Source organism: Sceloporus undulatus, chromosome 2, assembly GCF_019175285.1.
Source record: "Sceloporus undulatus isolate JIND9_A2432 ecotype Alabama chromosome 2, SceUnd_v1.1, whole genome shotgun sequence".
Lineage (NCBI taxonomy): Eukaryota > Metazoa > Chordata > Lepidosauria > Squamata > Phrynosomatidae > Sceloporus > Sceloporus undulatus.
Window position 1 is genome coordinate 89,962,338 of NC_056523.1, and position 8,526 is coordinate 89,970,863.

The 8,526-nt window shown below is 44.9% G+C and overlaps 1 protein-coding gene across 1 annotated transcript in view; it reads left to right on the forward strand.

Moving 5' to 3' along the window:
- The first annotated feature begins 975 nt into the window (after positions 1-975).
- Positions 976-8,526, forward strand: part of FAT2 (FAT atypical cadherin 2) — a 152,833-nt gene continuing 145,282 nt past the window's right edge. The window contains exon 1 of the mRNA XM_042453782.1: positions 976-1,209. The gene's annotated coding sequence lies outside the window, so the exon portion shown is untranslated. The remainder of the gene's footprint in view (positions 1,210-8,526) is intronic.

Consider the following 8,526-nt stretch of genomic DNA (forward strand, 5'->3'; position numbering starts at 1 on the left):
CTGTGTCCCTTTAAAAATAATAATATAATACTGTAATACAATTTATTTGTATTTCCTGCTTCTTCCAAATGGATCGAGGTGGGATTACAGCATACTACAAATGCAGAAGACACAATAAATCAGTCACATTAATCCCCAAACCCTCCCACCCTTACAGAAATAAAATACAAAGCAATTAAACTAAGTACAGTTTAAAATGCTGAAGCAATAGGGTGAGTGGGATGAGGCTTTGTGAGAGGAGAATGGAAAGCCCCCAGTCAATAATAACAACAACAACAACAACAACAACTTTTATTTTTATCCCGCCTCTCCCAAAGGATCATGGCAGGTTACAACATAAAATACGCAAAAAAAAAATACACCATTAATTACAAAATTACACAAACCCTTAACCCCTTCCTCAAAACTAACTACATAAAAATATAATTTTTACAATTTATATTTTATATAATATATATTTTTAATTTAATTTTTTTTAAATTAAAATTTTTTTGAAACATCACACTAGAAAATTTCCACACGATGTGGCGCACACATCTATGTAAATGCACTGAGGCTGCACACATGATATTGTCATTTAAAGGTGTGTGTGTGTGTGTGTGTGTGTCGTTTGTGTCACAACCGTGGCTGCGTTCAGGGGTTACGATTATGATTCCCCAATGGTTTCCTATGGGCAAGTCCTGTCATTTGTTTTAATACGTCCCTAAAATTAGTAGTAGTAGTAGTAGTAGTAGTAGTAATAATAATAAAATAGTACCAAAGAGAGAGAGAGAAGACTAAGAATTGTGTGTGGTGTGGTAATGGGAGGAAGTCAATGGTTTTGTGTGTGTGTGTGTGTGTGTGACACCATGAGTTACCACACAGGTGTCCCTGTGAGGCCACTGGAGTCACCCAGCCCTGCCTGCCTGCTCTTTGCTCCTCCTCCAGTTGCCTTCTGCCGAGGAAGAGAGGCGGGAGGAGGAGGCCCTGTCCCGCCATCCTTGTGGCCCCTTTCTTCCCAGGTGCCTGCTCCTCCTCCTTCTTCTTCGGGAGGAGCGCCTCTCTTGCCGTCTCGTCTTCTCTCTCCTTCTTCAGTGCCTTCCACTTCCAGCCATGCATCCTCCTCCCTGGCTGGCCAGGCTCTGCGCCCTGAAAAGAGAGGAGGAGGACTCCAATGCTCAAAGCCAGCCAATGCTCTGAAGGAGGAGGAGGGTCTCTCCCGCGCCCCAGGTAAGGATGGACACCGGGGTGGTGTGAGACTTTGCCTCAGATACTCTGGAGACCAGGGTTCGAATCCCAGCATTGACCACAGGGGCAAGTCACACTCTCTCAGCCTCAGGGCAAGGAGGGAAGGGGAAACCTCCTCTGAACAAACTTTGCTAAGAGAAACAAAACCAAACCCAAGACAGGGTCGCACAGAAGTCGGGAACGACTTGAAGGCGCACAACAACAACAACAACGGGAAGAGCTCTCCCAGTCCACAGATTCATTTGGAGAAAGATGGAGGAAGGAATTAGGTTGAAGGGGGGAGAAAGAGGAGGGGGGAGAGAGAAGAAATGCGAGCCCAACTTCACATCTCGATGTTATTACTGTATTATTATTATTATTATTATTATTATTTTCTTATACGGTACCCCGCCTTTCTCCCAAGGCGGAGGAGGGTGTGTGTGACACCTTACCAGTGACCACGCCAATATAGGGACTCATAAGGTTCCTCTCCCAAATCTGGAGACTCCTCGGGGCGGGGATTGCCTCCTCCTGAATCCGGTTCGGTGCCGCTTTAAACCGACTGGTGCAGTGTGGATGGACGCTATAAGAGTCCCTTTGCCGCGTGTGTGTCTGTCAAAGCTGTTTTCAAAAGCGTTTTCCCAACAACTAATTGAGGACCCCATGGAAGAATATCTTGTCCAGGGTGACCAGATGCCCTCAGCCCAAAGGAGCACAAGGCACCACAAAATTCAAGAAGAAGGTAGGGACATGACCCAAAGCAAGCTCATAAATTCATGCTCCCTAGTCATGCTCAGAATGGAGGGCATGTTGGCATTCCTCCTGGACAGAGGACAGGTCCTGGGCAAGGAGGGTGCCTGCTCACCCTGATCTTGTGGCACCTTTCAGATATGTGTCAAAGAAGTTGCAGCACAAGCTTTCGCATTTAGACTCTACTTTCCCAGGACTCAGTGGCGATGGTGGAGCAACACCCGTGTGTGCACTGTTCAAAGTTTAGGAAACTCAGGATGGTGATGGACAGTATCATCCAAAAGGCACACAACAGCAATACCTTTCTCAGGACAACCAAAATGCACATTACATGTGCTTAGCATGTGCATTTGGGTTGGCACCACTGTTTTGTAAGAATTTGGATGAGACTGTATTTTGCTATATGGCCAACATGGCTACCCCTGGCTGGATATGTTTTCTAGATAATGATGATCTTGTGCCTGATTCACCCAATTTGCTTGGGAAATGATGATCTGAGTCAATCTAGATTTAATGTCCTGTTTGTTTCTTTGTTTTAAAATTATTGATTCACAGTCATTGTTTCACTTCGCCCAAGTGAAGCAAAGGATTGATTTCCCATGCAGAGCAACCTAGCACTGTGAGAAAACAAAAAGCAGTATTGAGAGGGATGGAGGGATGGGAAAGTGGCTGTAGTGTGATAGGGGATGGCACTTTGGAAATGGCTGAGAGCCCCCATGGGATGCACATTTATTTGGGAACAAGCTTCCTTTGAGTCATTACTTCTGAGTAAAGTGCTTTGGAGTATGTGAGAGTATGGGCTGTGGATTGTTAAAGCCCACAAGAGCAAGCAAGGTGCTGCCATTTCAGCCTCCCACATGCTCTCTGATCATATTGGGCTACCTTACAAGGTTGTTGTTTGTAATGCTTACTGTGGGAGTGCCTGCAGCTGGAATGAACACATGATAAGTGAGATAGGTCCAAAACGTACTGCAGAAATAATCTCACTTGAGAACACTTTAACTGCCTTGGCTCAGTGCTAAGGAATCCTGGGAACTGTAGTTTATTGTGGCATCAGAGCTCTCACAAAATTACAGCTCCCAGAATTCCCTAGCAGTGAGCCAGGGCAGTTAACGTGTTCTCAAACTGGATTATTTCTGCAGTGTGTTTTGCACACTGCTTTATTTAGTCAGATTTGCCCTCTTGTCCATTCAAGTGAACCAGAATCAATCAAAACCCCTAGATTTTAAAGGTGACTCAGAAAGGATTTTTTGTTGTAATCTACAGACCAGATCATTTAGTGGATTTAAGATGTTAACATCAGAGGGGTAAAATCTACTTGAACTTGTGCTACTTTCTTGAGCCTTGTGGTTACAGTACAAGTGAGAAATGTCCAAATGCACATTTCTCTGTTGTGAATAATTCCACAATTCACAGTAGTATAGTCATGAAGGCTGATAACAAATGGAATGAGTGGGTGCGTGGATGTGCAGTTAAATAGCACTACACAGACAGCATGCATGTGGGCTTGTGTGGTCCTCTACATGTTTGTAAATGTGCATGGGGGTGGCAGACTCTTTCTTTGCTGACTTAATCATGTATATTTTCTGCTGTTGCACAATTACTGGTAATATTCTTGTGGAACCTGGAACTTAATGTGAAGTAATGCCAGAACAGTCAAGCTGTAAAGAGATATTGCTGCCACGAGTGGCTTTCTCAGCTGAGCAGCCACTTCTATGAAAACTTTGGTGAACCTCAGTACTTGCAGTATTTTGGAATCCCCAATACTGCTCTGGTGGATAAGAGCCAGAACTTGTGGCAAGTGTTGAACAGATACTTTGGTGGCGTCAGAGCGTGTATGTTGTCAAAAAGTCTGTCATCTTTGCATTTTTTTCCCATACAATTGTAAGTCCCGTGAATAAAAAGTGATGCTAGATTTCCTCTTTATTCGTGGGATAATGATACAGTTATCACAACATCGTGCAACATACTAGATTACACCTGGACCTGTCTATCCCGAATTTGCCTTTTTAGTCATTAGCACGCTTGTACAAAGCACGGGATGAGTCCTTCCTGAATCTTGGTTCGCGAAGCAAAGCCAGAGACTACACTATTGCACTCTTTCCAGGGCTGTATAGTGGTGACAAGGGAAGGCAGAAGAAAATTGCCAGCCCTGAACAGTTTTTTTCTCTAGGTCCCTAACTTTTTTTTCATGGCTGTTCCTCATAACCTTTTTTCTCCTATTGCCACTTCCTGCACCAGCATAAAGGCAACAGTGTAATGCACCAGCAAGATTCCAGCCATAGTCAGAAAGACATGGAGGGCCAAATCTTTCCCATCATTCCTGTAAATAAATAGCTCTAACCCCAAACATATTGTTGTTGTTGTTGTTGTTGTTGTGTGCCTTCAAGACCTTTTAGCAACCATATCATGCTGTTTTCTTGGCAAATTTCTTCAAGGGGGGGGGGTTGCCATTGCCATCCTATTGAGACTGAGAGAATGTGACTTGGCCAAGGTCACTCAGGGGGTTCCCATGGCTGGGTGGGAATTTGAATCCTGATCTCCAGAGTCATAGTCCTACACTCAAACCACTACACCAGGTGGTTCCCAGCCTGTGCTCCGTGAAGCACTTAGGGCTCCACAAATCAGAAAGGTTGGGAACCCCTGAACTACACCATGCTTATCTTGTTACAGAACTATAATTGTGGGAAGTATTGAACAGACATTTCTGTGGAATGAAGGCCCTCTTTTCACACAGGGATGGGAATATTGTAAAAAAGAAAAGGGAAAAAAAGCTGCCATATGTGTTACCAGTGGCTTCATATGGCTCTCTGCACTAGCTTATCAGACCACATTGCATGCGGATAATTTTGACCTGCCAAATGCTTTGGACTTCATCTTCCAGGAACCCCAGCCAGCACGGCCAATGGTAATGGAACATAGGAACTGTAGTTTAAACACCAGAAAAGCCAATGTTTCCTCACCCTTGCTCTAAATCAGCATTTCTCAAATAGTGGGGCGGGCCCCCCAGGGGGGGCGCGAGGCTCTGTTATGCAGAGGTGTACTTATAACAATTTTATAGACAAATGATACTATTTACAGTCATGCGGGGGGCGCGAAATGTTTTCTTCTTCCTAGGGGGGGCATGACAGAAAATAATTGAGAAGCACTGCTCTAAATAGACTGAAGTCTTTTGGTTGGTCTAATAAAGATATCGCCACGATGTATTTTTTTGGATTTTGATATATGAAGAGTGGTACAGCTGATGTTTTCCTTAACAAATACGTGAAGAAAAGATAGTGACTGGAGGGGTTGGGGAGATGGAGAATAGCCAGGAATTTGGAGAAGAGAGCAAAAAATAACATAAGCACAGGAGTTATCAGACAATTAACCTCACAAGAGAATTAGAAGCAGACTATGTGCATGCAAGAAATCATAAGGATAAAGATCAGTTTCTAGATGGCACTGATGTTTTGAACAATGTGGTATTTCATATGGAAACAATGGTTTGTCCTGGGTTTCCCTTAAGGAGCCACAACTCACCTGTATCAGGAATATCTGGATTACAGACAGTTTAATAACCCTCTTAAATTAAGTGGAGGGAAACTGGGTTAGACTGAAGCTTTCTGGTTTAACTGGATAGGGTCAGGTGAAACAGCCAATAAGGTTTTAGGAGCTCCATCTCATGGTAAACTATTTACACAGAATTTAGAACTTTGTGCTATGAATTAGCTGCTTGCTGCTAGATGGATCAGAACAGAGCCCTTTCACATTATACACTGTGATTTCACTTTGACTGCAATGTTTCAGTCCTATGAAATCCTGGTATTTGCAGTTCAGGGAAGGGCATTTAGAATTCTCAGCCAAACAGTTGTACTGCCTCCTCAAACTACAAACTCCAGGATTTCACAGGATGTAGCTATGGCAATTAAAGTGGAATCATAGTGCAACAACCATATACTGTATTGTGAAAGGGGCCCAGGATGGCACTGGATCTGGAACAGCTAGTGCCTATCTGTCTAAATACACTTTTCTCAGAAGCCTGGATATAGGTCAGATTTATTTCCTTGATTTTATCCTCTGTCTGATATAGGCTATGATAGATTCACCTTAGGATCACCATAAGTTGGAGATGATTTGAAGGCACACTAGAACACTAGCATTTGAACATCAAAATAAGCAAGGAATTCTGAATCCAAAACAGTGTTAACCTCTTGCTCTCATTTGGAACCTCCCACCAGTGAGGGTGGCTATACTAATCAGGACTTTAATGTTTAGTGTTACATTTGAACAGAGGTTCATGGTTTGTGGCTCAAAAAAGGGTTTGGGCTTTTAAACCAAGAGTATGCCCTGGTTTATGATTCCAGCTTGTTGAAGGAGTGACAAACCAATTTCCTGGTTAGGTACGCTGATCTTCTTTGAAGGAGGAGGGGAAGCAGACATCCCATTCGTGTTGAGTTAGACTTACCTGGGATTCTAGCTTATCACTGTATACAAATATGGCTAGAGTGTCTCCTCTAAAGAAGTGCTATTCAAGGTGCTGGTCCATGGACTGTAGTAGTCCATGAGCCATCACCTGCCAATCCCTGGTGAGTTTCCAAGAATGAAAGAATAAGTCCTAATGGGTAACTGATGCCAGTTACCCACATCAGATGACATAAGAAACACAGGTCTAAAGTACAGTGCTCCCTCGGGTTACGAAATTAATTCGTTCCGCGGCTAATTTCGTAACCCGAAAACCTTCGTAACCCGAATTGCCATAGGCGCTAATGGGAAAAAAAGCCGCGGCTCTGCCGCGGCTCCATTTAAAACAGCGCCGGCGTTTTTTCGTAACCCGAAAAAACGTTCGTAACCCGAAACAATAAATCCCTATGGGATTTATTCGTATCCCGAAAAATTCGTAAGCTGGGTAATTCGTATCCCGAGGTACCACTGTACAGGAGAGTGACTGTAGGATATATAGATCCTTCACTCCCAGAGAAAGTAAGCAAAATTGTAATGTGAATACAACAGGAGGTTTTCTGAACTGTGAGGTGTACAGTGGCCACATGATATGAATCTAATGGAATGTAGATTTTGAATAACAATAATAAATAGTGGGGCTCAGATGATAAATTGCTTATCTTTTATGTCATCGTTGTTGTTGAAAGGACATTTCAAAGGTTGTTTCTTACAGTTCACATCAAGTCTCTTGACAGTTTATTACCCATACTGCAAATTTAATCGCACTGTAGCCAGTGAAATAATTTGGGCAGAGAGAGTGAGGAGATTATCGCACTGCGTTCTGAGAACGTTCTGATCACGTGATGAGAACGGAACGCATTTGAGTATACCGCACGTATGTGTTCCAATCGGGTTCTCAGAACGCTTAAATGTGTTCCAAATGTGTTCCAGGAGGGAACGGATTTGAATGTGTTCTGAATGTGTTCCCAGAGAGCTGAAACGTGATGAAAACGTTCCAAGAGAAGTGTGTGCGGTATTCTTATCCGTTCTCAAATCCGTTCCCTCATTCCTCCGTCTCCTGATTGGCTGAAAGAATGACAGGCAGGGAGGCAGGGAGACAGGGAGGCGAGCGACTGCAGTGAGGGAAGGTGTGTGTGTGTGAGGGGGGAAAGAAGGAGGGAGGGAAGGGAGGAAAAAGGGAGGAAAGGTGGGACAAGGAAGAGAAGAGGAAAGCAGGGAAAGAGAGGGAAAGAAGAGACCAGAGCAGAGAGCAAAAGAGAGAGGGTCTGGCTGCTTCTCCGGGGGTCTCTAGTGTCATGTCCAGTGGGTCTCCTGTGCTGTCACAATGCAGGAGGCAGGGATGCCCAGGACCTTCTCCTCCTTCCCTCCAGGAGGGAACCCACAAAAGCTCCTCTGTTTGGAGCACCACACAAAAGCAAGCAAAAAACTCCCAGAATTCCATAGCAAAGAGCCAGACAAGAGTTAAAGCGGGGAGGGGAGCTCACAACCTGAAGGCACACATTACATGCACACACACAGGAGCAAAAGGGTGTCAAGCTGCCAAAAAGGGGAAATGGGATGACAGCAGAGGACTCTTCTTTTCTAACCGGTTTAAAGAGCTGCTATGGCTGCCGGGGCTCTGCCCTTGGCCCAGTCCCCTCCCTGGCAACTTGCTTTCCTTCGGCTTGAAGGGACCTCCATGGAGCTCCTTCTTCCCTCAAGGAAGAGGGGACCAGGGCAGAGAGCAAGAGGGAGAGGGTCTGGCTGCTTCTGCGGGGGGCCTCTGGTGTCATATCCAGCGGGGCTCCTGTGCTTGCAGCCTGCAGGAGGCAGGGATGGCAGGGATGCCCAGGACCTTGTCCTCCTTCCCTCAAAGAGGGAACCCACAAAAGCTCCTCTGTTTGGAGCACCACAGAAAAGCAAGCAAAAAACTCCCAGAATTCCATAGCAAAGAGCCAGACAAGAGTTAAAGCGGGGAGGGGAGCTCACAATCTGAAGGCACACATTACATGCACACACACAGGAGCAAAAGGGTGTCAAGCTGCCAAAAAGGGGAAATGGGATGACAGCAGAGGACTCTTCTTTTCTAACCGGTTTAAAGAGCTGCTATGGCTGCCGGGGCTCTGCCCTTGGCCCAGTCCCCTCCCT